The sequence below is a fragment of the Branchiostoma belcheri genome, unplaced genomic scaffold (assembly GCF_001625305.1).
Source record: "Branchiostoma belcheri isolate BF01 breed outbred unplaced genomic scaffold, Haploidv18h27 scaffold17, whole genome shotgun sequence".
Taxonomy (NCBI): Eukaryota; Metazoa; Chordata; class Leptocardii; order Amphioxiformes; family Branchiostomatidae; genus Branchiostoma; species Branchiostoma belcheri.
In genome coordinates, this window is record NW_017803157.1 from 687,316 (window position 1) to 703,619 (window position 16,304).

General features: G+C 42.2%; 1 pseudogene across 1 annotated transcript in view; it reads left to right on the top strand.

The window, feature by feature from the left end:
- LOC109466565 overlaps positions 1 to 16,304 on the top strand; it is a 50,310-nt pseudogene that overhangs the window by 23,122 nt on the left and 10,884 nt on the right. Inside the window, exons 9-14 of the transcript XR_002140026.1 lie at positions 7,291 to 7,524; positions 11,939 to 12,097; positions 12,618 to 12,726; positions 14,608 to 14,769; positions 15,124 to 15,238; positions 15,562 to 15,766. The product of XR_002140026.1 is annotated as an uncharacterized LOC109466565 (transcript). The remainder of the gene's footprint in view (positions 1 to 7,290; positions 7,525 to 11,938; positions 12,098 to 12,617; positions 12,727 to 14,607; positions 14,770 to 15,123; positions 15,239 to 15,561; positions 15,767 to 16,304) is intronic.

Genomic DNA, 16,304 nt, shown 5'->3' on the forward strand with positions numbered 1-16,304 from the left:
CACAGCAAGTAATTTCTATGGATGACATTTGCTTGAGCCTTAATTTTCGCCTTTTTAATTTTTTTTTTCATTTATTCCAGCATTTAATCACAAGACGTGGTGACGGTACACTCAAGTTTTTTTTTTAACTTACTAGTATATTTATGCCGCTACCAACACAGAGAACGATACAGTACTCATTTTCACCTGAGTGAAGTGAGGACATCCGTGTTGAGTGCACAAGATCGGCGGCATGTCAGGACTCGAACCCGGGACCTCTTGGTTCGGAGTCGATCACTCTGCCGTAACGCCACAAACCCCACACGTGAAATTTACTTGCTGTGGCCTTATGAGCAGCCCAAGTACCACAGGAAGGAGGGGGTGGACTGCCGAGGGAATAGAAGAGAAGAAGTCCTTATATTGAGGATAAGGTTAACTTAAGGTCGTATGGCTTTCTCGACCATATTAGTACATTCTTGCCGTGTATATTAGTATTCATGAACCCATCGATGTTTAACATTATGGGCGTCATTAACAACTGAATTTTTTATGTAGTAAATATATAGTTCCAAAACATGTTACAGCTTCCATTGATAAACATGAAAATTATTGAAATATTTTCACGTGGTTCTGTAATTGACCAATAACTGTTTTCGTGAATCAAGTGAAGAAAGTCACTTTGTACACAGTACACTTTATACGTCCGATAAATTAATAACTAAAAAAGGAGATTTGTCTATCTTCAATTTCATTTTTAAGCGTCGAAAATACTTCGCAAAGACTCTTGAAATTTACCTCCATGTTTCAGCATATTTGTGCAATTATCTGCCATTTATGGTTAACTAGAGGGCATCAGGACGACTCGGACCATTACCAACTCGGCCCATCGCAAATCTGGTCAACTCGGCCCACCGCCCTGGTCAACTCGGCCCACCACCAAATCAACCATGTTTTCCATGAGATTTTTTGAAGTCTCAAACCGCCGGTGCTTGGGTAATCAACATGATTTTATAGAGACCGCGTCTTTTTGTTAGACAACTTCGAACTGTAGACTTTCAGGTTTTTTTAGTCAAACCCCGCCTGCGTTTAGGCAATCAACATAGCTTTAACCGAGACCGCGATTTTTTGTTAGACAACAAAGCTATTAAATTGTTTGGCATAAAAAGGGATAAAAAAAGTCTAGTCATCCAGTGTAACTAGAGAGAGGTTTACATACGAGTATACGTCCTTACATTCTATGGACAGGTTGTATATTCTTCACAAATTATTAATTCATCACACAGAACCGTAACCTAGATACAGCCCAGCTAGAAAATGTGTAGGAGGGAGAGCAAATGTTTGGAGTACCATTAAGCTATACTCATTTCCTTTTAGAACTGATGTTTCATTAACAGGACATTACAGTCGATAGAGGTGTATTCTGATATTGTGAAAACGTAACACGCGAGTTCGGTTTATCTAAGGGCAGCTAGCAGAAAGTAACCTTGGCAATTAAACATACAGCCAATGTTTTAAAAAAAAGTCAACATATTGCCTTTAGGCCACAAGTAACAGCAAGTAAATTTTATGGATGATATCCTCCACAGAATCCAGATTTCAACAGATTTCCGTATAACAATTTGATTTACTGTTAATGTAATTACGTAAATCACGCATTTGTATATTATTACAATATTTACTATTTCATTTGGGGAAGGCCCGCGAAAAACTACTAAGGTTTCAGGCGTACCCGGCATATTTTCCGATTTTTATTACTTCATTATGTATTTATTGTGGTATATATGTGCAAATAAACAATACGATTTCTAGCCGTGTAAATATGTCACATAACAGTCATTTTGCTGTAATCTGCATTTTTCCTCTTCGCAACAGTTGGTTGTCGGACATAACAAAACATAGATCACCACTCTGATCCAAAATGATATCAAGCGTCCTAAATTCACGTTAATGAGAAATCCCTTTGGCTCATCGTATCACATGACATCGTAGATATACGAGTAGGAGCCTGATTTTTATCAAAATTTGAGCCAAGACGGCCAGCGGCTTTTTTTACTTCTCTACGGAAATTGGTTACTGTGATATTTGTGGTCAGCAGATGATATTTCTTCGGAAGAAACATCATTTAGGAAAATAACATTTGCAAGCTAATGCAGAATATTTCCCAATATGTTTTTCCATAAATGTTGTCTCTTGCTACTCTCCAAGCAGGAGTGCTTTAGCCTTCGGCTTATTTTCAACGCGTTTAAGGCGTTTTCATCGGATTTCATAATGAAGGCAACTTTTTGTTTTTTGCCGATTTTTTTTTATTCCCACACTCGTATCAGTTTTGGGGTTCCCAGAGGATGTCATCCATATAATCAAATATCAACATGGCCTTACGACATTCTATCTGCCAAACGCATTTCCTGGCCACTCGAGCTCTGACGTGAGCGATGTAATGAGTTTGAGGATCTGGATTGTGTACACGTCATCTGCATCTGCAGCAGACATTCGTCAAACCAGTCAGATTTTTGCTATCAACTGCGCGCGCACACTGATTACTTTGATTGTTATGCCGAACATAGTTTAGCCGTCACATGGTTTTCGTCAGAAAATACTTTAAATCTTCTGGCATTTAATAGATCATATCTTCATATCCCTTGCTTATTACCCGGTTTAGTTTAATCTTGAAAGACAACCTGCCTTGAATGATAATATACATTTACCAGACTGTGCGTGACGTCAGTAATTCCTCCCAAACTCTAATTAAATACCGGCAATTAGAGAGTGAAGTTTGATGAGTTAATCTCCAAGCAGATCTTTGGGTGACTGCAATACAAATTGGTAGAATCGAATCGGCAAGACAGCGCCAAATATGGCCAGGCAGTATTCAATACGTCACCCAAGGGTCGGCCAATTACAGACGGTTAATAAAGACTCCCCTTGTCCCCAGAAAATCTGCTTGGAGATTACGATGAGTGTTTTCTCAACTGCACATCCCGATGTCCTCGATATGATGTTACCTTGTCCGACGTCTGTGTCAGCATGTGTAGGTAATTTATCCAAACTATGGAGCACATTCTCCGTGAGTGTTAACTCTGTACAAAGGTCACCAATGAAGACCTGTATGAATCTAACTAGGGAACCCTGAACATTGGCACGACAAGATATGATGATGATGGTGATGATGAAGATGATGATGATGATGATGGTGATGATAATGAAGATGATGATGATTATATTCTAGTATTAGGGCATTTTGAACATGTGTTAAACGGCACTTTGTGTTTTGTGAGGATGGGACAAGAAGATATGATGATGATGATGATGATGATGATGATGATGATGATGATCTCCTAAAGGTGGGATTGGCGGTTGTTTGAACACGTTGTGTTCAGTTTGTGTTTTTGTGACAGTTTGTGTTTTGCACGGAGGGAACACTTTTGAGTCAGTAATTTATCAAGCCTAGTCAGGACACTCTAATCACAGTATGTCCGCAGGCTTCTGCAATTTAAAATAATGAAATCCCAGAATAAACTGCCATGGAAAAACACCTCTCTGGTTTCGTTTGGGGACGCAAAAATTCTTGACTCTTGTGCCCTTGGAAAAGGCACTTTACATGAATTTCCACACTTTACTCCTGAATGTGAAAATGGGTATGTTGTTCGTCCATACGTTTGTCCATGGGTTTGCGTTCGTAGCGGTATGAAAATAAGTTGAGGTATGAAAAACTTTCCTGTACCGTCAGCATGTCTTGTAAAAGACATTGGAATAAAAAAGATGTAGACTAACGTTGGCGACAGACGATAGCATCGCTGACCTAGATAACTTCTAACGTAGCTAATAAATCTTACGTCGGAAGAAAATCCCGAGAACATCAGATGCGAAGTGCTTTATTTTAGCACCGCTACATTTCCTTACTCCTGGAGACAGGATAAGGAAAGATAAGGAAATGATAGAACCGCGAGGAGCCGGAAGAAATCTGATAAAGCAAACCACTTTGTAAACGGGAATGTGATAAGAGGTTGAGTATTTTTCATCTACGTCTGTTACAAGAATCCTTTCCGCCGTCTTCCTCAGTTGCACAATTTTCTATCCCTCTTATCTGGGAATTTGTTACTCGTTCAGTTAGTTTCATTTTGTCAACTGTATCTTTTTATGCTTTTTGGGACCTTTACTTAGCACAGTGGGACAAAAATGTGTAATAAAGGTCGTCATTCATTATCTGCATGAAATGGTAGGTACTTGTTTGGTCTGGATGATGTTTAGGTGTATATTTCAAGATCCGTCGGACGGACTGCGTTTTGTAGCAGGTAAGTAGGTGGGGTGAAGTGGATTGTGTAGGTCGATTTTGGGCCCCTGGTGATTGACCTTGGTACTGCAGTATGATGTTTTTAAATATCTTTTGCGCTAGATGGTCTGTGGACGTGATGTTTAGCTGGCAATTCATGGAGGTATATGTGGTCTTCGACCTCTTGTTTGATATATTTTGATGCTGAAACAATCATCTCTAGCGCCGTACCTGGGAGGTTAATTACGACTTTATGAAAAAGGTAAAACGAGATTGGTTATTTTGTGTGATGAATGTGGCTTAATTTTCCCCATTGTTCCTGCGGGTAGTTATTAATAAGAGTACTACTAGCAGGAGCAGATTATATGACCAATGGCTTGGCAGCAGCTGCGGGGAGACAGATGCCTCACAAATATCTTCCACAAAAATTGGGTGATTGGCAACAAATCTAGTAACGGTACATCAGATATTTCACGCATTGTCGCACGAGTATTGCAAAATCAACAGAACTAGTAGCGGGGTCGTGTGGCGTAACGGCAGAGTGCTCGGATCGGAACTATGAGGTCCCGAGTTCGAATCCTACCATGCAGCAAACTCTGTGCCCCTGGGAAATTTAGGCACTTTACACGACTTTTCTCTCTTAACTCAGATGACAACAAGTACTGTCTATTGTCCTCTGCGTTGGTGGCGGCATAAAATAGGTTTACGAAAAACTGAGGTGTACCGTCATCATGTATTGTGTAAAAATAACTAGTAATAGTACATGAGATATTTCATGCACGATCTATCCTCATGAGACCTCTAGTCTTATGTTTCTGCTAGACCGATATTCCCATCGTGATGAGAATATATTTCATTTCCCAGCACGTACCACAGATATCATATTAGTTGGCCACGAATTTGCAACATCTAGCTGTTGAATATTGCTGTTAGGATCTGAAGACAGGTCTTTTATGAGATACGTCGATAAAATATCTACCGGGCTGCAATAGAAAAGGGTGTCCAGGGACAAATGCGCATCCAATATAACATTCCTCTGTTGGAGATATTCATGTGCGGATAGATAGGATTTGTGAGCAAATACCTCAGATATCATATTTTCAATTATCTGTTAACGACAGAACATGTAAATACTTGTATTGCACAGAAAATGCAGTGGAGGATGAAATGCACTTTATATATTGCCATTGCCCTCATTATAGCACCAAAAGAGATAGGTTATTTGAAATGGTCACCAAAATGTTCCATAGCTTTATTCACCTTCCCAGCCTACAAAAACTGCATTTCTATTAACACCTCCCAATTTATACATCTTGCAAAATGTCGGCCATTTCATACTCCGCTGCACACAGAAAAGAAATCAAACCCAACCATTGCTATATCAAAAGTAGCATTAGCATTACCTGTTATCGTTTATTATTTTATCATTCTCTTGCAATTAGCCCTCAGGCATGGGTTTGCAATGAACTTTCATTATATTACTTGGCCATAAATCTACCTAGCCACGCCACACCTAGCTTTTGAATATTGCTGCGTAGGATATGAAGTTCCCCTGTTGAAGATATTTAAGAGCGAGTAGATAGGATAGAACCCCTCCCCCTTTGCACTATCGCTGTAGAATAGTGAGACTGTTGTTTAGACCCTACAGCAATGGATGGGATATTCGTGCATATCAGTTCCGTGCAGTCCAGACGCCAACAGGGAGGATAAAAACCCAGACGACTTTCCTTCCAACAAAAGTGCTTAAAAACCCATAAGTCAAATCACATATTATACACTGGCCTGAAGGGGTACTGAAGAAGGCTAACGTGATGATTGCTGTACGGTAACGTCACATCTTACAGCGCTGTCACACGTTCACAAATTGCACATAACACATTACAATTGTATATTACACTGAACGGCATGTTACACCCAACATTTGCACATGGTGAACGATACTTCTAGGAAAAAATGGGGTTTTGAACACCTTAATTCTATCTGATAACTCTGGTGCTTCAAGGCATGACTATTTTTGTACCTTTCTGATCTGGTATTAGATACTAAGTAGTGTGTACCGTGTGGTAGACAGTTCTATGCTACAGCAGTTCTGTATATGCTTTTTTAGTGCTATTTTGTCTTTGGCGTATCCAGTCTACGAAGGAGGACGAAAATGAAACAAACTTGGGGCTTTTCTTGACTTGGTTCACGTCCTCGATGTGGGAGAGTAATACTAGTCTGACATTTACTTTTGGTTTAATTGCTAAGCTACAGTGGCCACGAATCGTCTCTTGTAATACCCTTGAGGAGAAATGTAAAGAACACACGTCTTTATTTAGCACACGACATTCATACATTTAGTAATACCTGCATCAGAGGAAAATGTCATTGTCCTACGAACCAGAAAACTAGAAAAAAATGCGTCAGAACTTTGATTGTACATGACATATGTACGGCTGATTGTGCGTAGCATATACATGTTTGAGTGGACACAAGGGAAATATCCTGAATGTACGCTGATTCTGATTAAGTCCTGCCTCCGATCTTTCTATGTATGATGGAAACATGATCTGCTGAAGGGCAAACAACCGAAAGCAATAATTACACAAACTTTTGGATCGATAAAGATGCAACAAAAATCACCCATTCTGTATGCCTAGAGGCATGGGAGCTAAACTAATCCTGGTTTATTAAATCACGGCGTTGTGTCCGTGATTAACTTGCTTTGGAGTCGGTGAGCATGAGATGGATTTCTTCTGTCTCACCGAAATCTACGAAACATGGCCGTGGGCTGCTACTTAGTGAATGGTAGGTGCTGTTTTTGGTCTCGGTGATGTTTTGGTGCATATCTCAAGACTTGTCGGACGGCTTACAATGGTATTTAGCAGGTGCATGGGCTAAGGAGGTGAAGTGGATTGTGCAGTTTGATTTTGGGTACCTGGTGATTGACCTTGGTATTGCAGAATGAATGATGTTTGGTGATAGAATGCTGCAATTGGGCTATATCTAGTCATCCTGACAAATTATCTAATTCAAAACTTATTATCCTGTGTTCAATACAGAAGTACCTCTCTGGACAACCTCGTCCCTTTGCCAACGATGACAACATCCCCATCAGACAACCATGGGAACGAGATGATGGCGCGGGCCGCGGTTCCCATGGAGACGATCCCGTTCACAGTTCCCAACACCGAGCGGATCCAGCCTTCCGGGCCTGGTGAACAGGTCAAACCCATCACGACAGCCTACAACTACCAGCAGCACTTCTTAGGACAACTGCAACCGGAGCTGTACAAGTGAGTCAGAGTTTGTTGCTAAATCTTACTTACCGCTTTGGCCTAGCCTCCACCAGGCCTTTCTACGGGAATACGTATCTTAGAATTCGGCAAAAAGAGTAAAATTGGCCAGGGGAGTCAGTCCGCGGAAGGTTGTTTCTTTCTCTCCGATTGCCTGTCAAACCCCAAGGCGCCCAAACTCTACTGGCAAATATTCTCCTATATATAGCCAGCGTAGTTAGTCTGGTAGAGACTAGCTCTGGCCCACTTTCAATGAGGCGGGACCTGTGCTCCCGAACTTCAACTATCGTTGGTTGAATGTGTGACAGGGGCTTTACATGTTACCACATAGAGCATGTCCATGAAAGAGCTAAGGGAACGCATTAGCGTGCAGCTGCATTTGTAGTCCCTAATCGATGCTCAGAGCTCTTAGAACGCCCACGGCATAATGACTTAGTGCTCCCTCAGTATTGCCCTCTCGGTTGCCCAGCCACATCCTGCCGTAACGAGCAATTTACTGACATCGATTTTGGAAGTCCTCCCGCTCACATTAATGACCTCTATTCAATTAGTGGGTACTCTGTCGCCGGTGCGTTATCAAGCCAAGCTGACAGGCGCCATGCCAACTTCCAAAGGGCAAACAACGCGCCTGATTGGTTAGTACAATAGAGAACTGGAACGGCAAGCCGGAACTTTTGCAGTGACACACATGGCACGTCAGACAGGCACAGACTTTACAATGACACGGAAGCAGGACATTTCGACCCATGGACGTTTCGGCCATGGATGACATTTCGGCCACATACGGTGGCCGAAACGTCCGACGTTCGGAAGCAGGACATTTCGACCCATGGACGTTTTGGCCATGGACGTTTTAGGACATTTCGGCCACATGCAAAACGTCCATGGGCCGAAACGTCCGACATTCAATGACAGACATGACACGTCAGACAGGCAGGAATTTTACAATGACACACATGACACATCAGACAGGCAGCAACTTTACAGAAAATAAAACAATACCCAGCCAATACATAATCTAATATTCACAGGTCTCAGTGTTAATATAACGATATCCGTGGCTCATCTCTACCGACGAAATTGCAAAAGAACGGGACGGGGAACCCCTCTTGAGGCATGTAATAAAACAATACGCAGCCAATACATAATGTGATATTGTGGTGGTTGTCACGTGTGATCACTGTCTTTATTTGCAATTTCCAACGATCGCCAGACTGTAGCGACGTGTGTCCGACAGAAAAAAGGGTGAACTCAATATTCCTGTCCGTTATTACATTTTCAATTTTATTATTTGATTAAAATCAATCAACAATGCAGGAATACATAGTACTCCTGAATTGCGCTGACTTTACAATATTAATGATACAAGAAGAAACACTGCAATTACATACATACGGGTACACAAACTAACATACAACGCGAAAAACACTAAGCCTGAATTTGACTATTGTACAGTCTTGTGACATTCTACAGACTTGTGGAGGAATGAATTATTTATTGTCATTGTTATCTGCCGAAGCTTCATGGCTCTGCCCGCGACAGTTACAGATACACAGACGAGGATCAGCCAGGTGCCGCTACATGGCCTCACATTAGCGGAGTCAGACGAACATGTCGTGCGGCTGGTAATGACTGATGGCCCGCTGGAACGCCGTCTCAACATCGGTCCATCCCCCGGAAACATATCAAAAACTCCTGCTGACAGACAATCACTCCAAGCGGTAGGTGAGGTAGGGTAACGGCCCTTAAGACTTCCGCTGCCGTATCGCCTCGCATTTGACAGATGGAAAGTTACCTGCTGCGCCCAGGAGTTGGAATCACCTTTGGGTGCGGTATGGATTTGAGTGCGACGATAGTAGTTCATGAAAAGTGTTAGAAGCTGCCATCTTAGCCCGCCCTTCATAAAGCAGAAGAAAAGAAATACAAGACGGTGGTGATGGCGACGCACTCAAGTTGACGAAATGTATATAAACGCCGCGATCAAACACAAAAGGATTAACCAAAGATATATAATAGTAGATCAAAGAATAAAAAATAAACTGTAATAAAAATGATGTTTTATTACACGCCTCAGTGGAGATTCTCCAGCCCGGGTCTTTTGCAATTTCACTGAGGTATGTCAAGAGATGAGCTGCGGACGAAAATCTCCCCGACGTTTTAGGGTACGGCAGGATGTGACGCCGTCAAACGACGGACGGTCAAAGAATACATCATCATGGCTATGTCCTTGCGAAACGACGTTCAACACACATTACCAAGATTAACTCCGCACCTAGACATTACACGTGCGTTAAAATTCAAATCCAGGCCGTTGGACCTGTTGGAAACTATTAGGCTGTCAATCACTCCATGGCAGTAACAGTACGTTTTCCGACTAACGGGCGAAAGGCAATGATTTGGGCCGCAGATTTCCTCATATATGCAGCACTGGGCGGAATACTGAATACTCACTGGCGTACTTAGCGGTTTCTTTTCCGTGTGCAAATTCTAGCTATCACACAGTAACTATTAAACGATTTCAGCACTGATTCAAACTGTATACAGATCTTAAAATAGTCTACGTCTGTTCCTCACGTTGTAATTATCATTATATGTCCAGTGATAATACGGAGCCCAAACTTGTGTCACTTCTTTACTAGCCCAAGAGCTATCTGCCATCCAAAATTCGTGACCCTAACATGACCAGATCATGAGATATCAAATTTAAAACCGAAGTCCTGCTGCAGTACCAACAAAAGCTGCCAGGGGGCCCAAAATCTAATCATTTCTAGGACTCATCAAGACCTACCCACCTAAAAAGTTTAATGACAATGCATATAAAGCTTCTTGGGTTATCCTGTTCACAAAGAGACAAACACTACTGAAAACATAATCTTCTTGGCGAAGGTAAAAAAGGTAGAGCTGCAACAAAAGAAGGTATAACGAACCGCAATCATCCTTCCTATACCACCCTATGACATGTCTGACATCTGAAGGCCAGGCATTATGGAGTGACAGGAAAGTGAAGAGCAAAAAAGCTCCCCGAGCCCTTCAGCGGGAAGGTTACGCCGAGGTGGTCTTACTTTTCCGCCTGTTATGATTGAAACGCCCACCGGTGGGTATTAACCCAGCATTGTAGATTCAGACCTCGTGCAGTCTGGATACAGTTGGGAAAAGTAAAGCTGCCGGTACTCGATTAGTGAAAGGGAGTCCTTCTTAAGGATTAAAGTGCTCAAGTACAATGAAAGCCTTTCAGTATGAAAGTATGAAAGCCGTTAGCCTGGCATTGGCCTTAGTTAGGCCATGTTGATATGTGGATGACATCCGCGCGCGCATGAATTTTCTTTCGTTTTCCAAACTAAAAGTTTTCCACCATGCTATCAATCGTACAATGGAGCTGCAAAATGAGCAAACATATGCCGTGAATTGCAAAAAATAATATTGGAAAATGATACTAATGTCGTAAAATGCCAACATCTATTCCAAAGAAAGAAGAAAATGTGAAGAAATAAAAATGAAGAATCTATTATTCGCCATCATCCATACTCTGTGTAATTAAAAATGAAGGCAACTTTTTTTGCCAACTTGAAGGTTTTTTTTTTATTCGCACGTTTGCATCAGTTTTCGTTTGCATCAGTTCCCAGAGGATGGCATCTATAAAATCGCATCAACATGGCCTAATGGCTATACTACCCGCAAACATCCCCCTTTCAAAATTGAGTTCTGCGGAAAGGTGATGATGTGATGAATGGGTGGACCGTTGCAACAAACACTGGTGACTGGTGGAGACTTTTATTAGATGTGATAGAATTGAAAAAAAAAACTGCGCGCATCTCTGGCTTCCAGCCCAGATATATACGTCGCTAGACAAAATGTCTGAGCGATCAACTAAAACACGTGCCAAGAATGTTAAGTGAGTTAGTACCGGTTATGGACTTAACAGCCACTATCAGTTCTCATAACATAAAGGTATCCAACGTTTAATGTCTCTTTACAATGCTGTCTAATTAAACCCTACGCGTTTCCTTGACTTTTTAGCTCATCGTACAGCCTTTCTCTCCGAAACCTAGCAAATGATAATTCAGTCTAACATTCGAAAGCTCTACGTAGGTGAGAGATCTTTTTTGTGTTGGATCGAAAGTTTTAACCTTAAACTATTGGTATGTTGTTTAGAGTTAACACTTTCGATCCAACACAAAAGGTTCTCACCTAGAGCTTTCGACCAGTTACCCTGGTCTTCCTCAGCAGACTGACCCATTCATGCTTGTCACATGGCTTCTCTGAGGAAGACCAGAGTGACTGGTCGAACGCTCTAGGTGAGAGAATTTTTTGTGTTGGACCAAAGGTTTTAACTCCAAACATGTAACTACCAACACAGATGAACTTTCATGATACTCTTTGTATGTTGTTTCTTATTTTCTTTTTTTTGTCTCAGGTACACAGACGAAGACGACGAGACGGAGAAGCACCTCCCCCCGAGCCCGTCGGGAAGAATCTGGTTCTCCGTGGTGTTCGACGCCTCGGTGCAGACTCTGACAGTGTCCATCCTCAAGGTCAAACACCTGCCGGCACGAGACAAGAACAACGCCAGCAGGTCAGTCCCCCCCCCAAACGCAAGCCGAAACGTTCGGCTGACGTTTGGAAGCAGTCTGACCAGGTTTAGGCCACTCCTACCTTTATATTAGAATCGAAACGGATTTGAGTTAAATTTGAGTCAAATTTGACACAAGAACACACCAAGAACACAGCTGACTTGCTCTCGAACGGTATGCTCTGTGTTCTGCAGACTTACAGCCGAACACCAGCCAACGAGGCCGAACCTCCGGACAAACCACCGAATATTTGAAACATTGTGAAATGGCTGGCGCAGTCGAATAGTAGCTGATCTCACCGAACACCAGCCGACGTCGCGCCGACCTACTACTCACCATGGTTGGCGGGCGTTCGGCCAGTGTTCGGAAGGCCGACGCCCATGTATGGTTGGGAGTGGGTTGCACCATGTGGTAGTACAGTATTCGTCAGCAGTACTCTCGTAAAAGCATTAGACAAAATGTATCACAAATATTTATGTTGTGGGTATCTTTTTTTGACATTTTTGCTGTTTTCTCCCGCAGAGACACGTTTGTCCGAGTGTACCTCCTGCCTGACGAACGGATGTCTCAACAGTCCAAAGTGCGCAGGAAAACCCTCAATCCTCGCTTCAACGAAACCTTCGTCTTCCAGGTGAGGCGAAAATTCATGTCTTAAATTACTGCTTACAAGTGCATAATGTTTTCCTTCATATGGCCAAGCCTAACAACACACTGCTCCGTTTCTTATTCTGTGAATTATCTGCAAGCTATTGGAAGCACTTTCAGTACTAAGGACGGGATGTCAGACTGTGGTCCACAGTTCGCTGCAGTATATGAAATAAAATTAAATTTCCCGTTACGCTACATTGGCAAATACTGCATATAACAAAAGGTTGTCCCGTTTGTTACGAATAGTATGAGATTAGCCTTTCCTTAGGTTAAACTTGGGTCTAGATATATTTACATTTATTTAATTACATCTGCTCCATACAATCGAGTCCTGACCTAAATGACAATCTGATTAATCAAGAAAGAGACACGTTTTACCGGCCCACCATTTTCATTCTCCTTAAATCCAATCATCTTGAACCACGTTACGAATTGAGACGCAGGTCACCGTACAAACTCCCAATCAGCCGGACTGTTACACACAAAAACTCCTTTGTGGTGAGGGCCATGAAAGACTTCCAAAATCTAGAGTAAGGCCCATATTCCATGTCGTAGGAACGCCCGTCTACACTAGCTGTATACATATATTATGTACTTCTTTTTTATCATTGTTGTGTTGATGATGTCCGATATAAGAAGTTTTTACTATTAGCATATGAATTGGTTTTATTCGTCGACGTACTTTTAAAATATGTTAATTCATCGTCATGTAATGTAATACTTTTAACTGATAGAATGTTGACATAATTGTTCTTGTGTTAACACATGCAATTCAGTCGAGTTCCAGACTGCCAAGTTGGTTGAATAAACGTTGATTTGATTTGAAACAGCAAGTAAGAGATATTCGCCCCTTATGGGCCCCTGTACTAGTTCGGTATTCTGGGTGGATGGCCTTTTTTCGTAAGTTTTCATCTTCTAAACTGAATCAAAGGACGATCATACATTTTGTCTTTGATTGAGTTCTTGGAAGGATACCAGGCCGTAGCATCAAAGACACCAAAAGACACGCCTGGCAGCGTCATCTCAAAGAACTAGACCGCCTAAAACACGCAAGTAGCCAACTGCGAACAAAGGCGCAGTGCGCTTTCAAATAGGTCAATATATATAGACCAAAGGGTGTGAACTGACATGGCTTTGAAGTTTTGTCTTTGAAGCTTTTTGGGAGCAAATGTTACTCCAGGTTATCGTGTGTTCAAGCCAATAGAATATTAGACTTGTTTAAAGTTAAACATTTTGTTCCAACACAAAGAAATGTTCTCGGCTAGAGGTTTTCGAGCAGTCACTCTTGATGGCATCTGGTACCTTTGACCCAGTGTCAAACTTCAGAGAAGCCACGTGACAAGTCTCACTGGGTTAGTCTATTGAAGACGACCAGAGTAGCTGGTCGAAAGCTCTAGGTGGGAACAATTCTTTGTGTTGGAACAAAAGGTTTTAAAGGCATCCAGTGAAGTTTTTAGGGCTTGGAAACTCTATTTTTCAAAGCCAACATTCTAATCATTTATCTACTTAGTTCAAACCACACTAGCCTAGTGTATATTGACCCTCATGGAGCAAAACTCACAATTCTTACGGAAAATGGTTAATAGAAGGGCCCTGCTGATTTTTAGGGTACCACCGAGATAATAGAGGACTCATCTTTTGGCTTGTCTCTGCAGTTTCAAATGCCCAAAGTACGAAATGCTGATTCAGATGTGGGGCTATTGTGTCAATATCACAAAGATTGCCTTAGTCAGAATATTTCTAGTTTTGGTGCCCTGAAATTGCATTGGATGCCTTTAGCTATGCTACTACCAACACAGGTGAACTTTCATGACAGAACATCAGATTGCACGATGCTCAGATTATTCTCGTTCCCAACTCCCAGGTCTCGGAGACGGAGGTGCGAGAGCGCATGCTCAGACTGTCGGTGTACGATATGGACAGGAGACGGGTACGTCACTCCCTGGGTCACGTGATCCTGCCGCTGACGGAAGTGGACCTGGCCAAGGACGAGCTGATGTGGAGAGACCTGGAGGACGCTGCACATGTGGGTCAGCATGTTTTTGGCGACGCCTCAGGGGTGTGATTTACAATATGGTCGCATACTTTTTTTTGTTGAACGGACGAAAATTTATATAATCAAATCAATATGGTCTTACTTCTGTTCACCTTTTAGACATGTATGAGGTGTAATACCACTTCTAAGGGACAATATAATCAAGAAAAGAGTTACTGTTCCTTACTGTTACCCTGTGTATCTCATTACCTGGATGTCTAACCTACACCGACGTATAAGGGACAGAATGTTTGCAGAATGTAAAGAAACATCTGTGAATTTTTCCATGTTTTATGTATAGCGATTGTATCTTGACCCCCTATTTTGTTTGTCCCTGTTTCCCAGGCGTCCACCGTGGGTGAGCTGAACGTGTCTCTGTCCTATCTGCCGTCCATGGACAGGTTAAAAGTCGTCATTTTGCGCGCCAAAAACTTCAGAAGGTTGGAATTTGATGACACAGGTAGGAAAATCACACTGAGGATACTGCCCAACTTAAATACAAACGCCGAAAAGAAGAGGTTCTTGTACCGAATGGCTACGAACTGGAACACTTCACACGATAGGACAGTTGTTTAATGGATATGATGTATTGTATTTTTAAGTACAGTGGTCTGTGTTGTTACCATGTGTCAACGTTATTGTGTGGCAGTTGCTATTTTATAAAGTTGTATTGTTGTACTGTATTATGTAATGGACCACTGGAGGAATAGCGATGCTAAAGCTAAAGGTGGATCTGAATAAAGTCTAGTCAAGTACCGGCCTACTTCCTGCCTCCCTGTCCAGCCGTGTACGTGAAGGTACAGCTCATGCACGGCAGGAAGCCCGTCAAGACAAAGAAGACGGCCCCGCAGCAGGGTCACTGTGAGCAGGTGTACAACGAGTCCTTCTCCTTCACCGTCACCGCCAAACAGCTGGAGCAGACCAGCGTGCAGGTCACCATCGTCGCCACGGGCAACGGCAGACTCAGCTCGGACGAGGAGTACGGCAGGTATGTTGTTTGTTTGTTTGCTTGCTTGTTTGTTTGTTTGTTTGTTTTATTTCTTGTCCATCGTCGCCACGGGCAACGGCAAACTCAGCTCGGACGAGGAGTACGGCAGGTAGGTCGTCAACCCGATTTTTCAAAGTCAATATTCTAGTCACTCATCTACATACTGGCTTGCCCCTACAGTTACATGTATGCTGATTTCTGGGGGGGGGGGGGTGGACAAGAAAACGATACAACATATAAAACCAAAATACATAGATAACATAACATGGACACAAAAATTAATAACACTGAGAAACATAACAAAGAAGTATAGCTAACAAAAGTAGATAATAACAAAATATCAAATCCAAGTCGTCAAATCATAGACGCAATCTAAAAATCAGGTCAGAATGTCATTCCAAGGTCAAAAATCTTAGGTCAGAGGTCTTGAATGCAGTAAAGTGGATTTTGTACCCGCAGATTGACATTAAGGTCACGTTGGCAGTCTAAATGGCCTCCTGCAGGCTGAGAGGAAATGAATTCACCCACACACTTACCG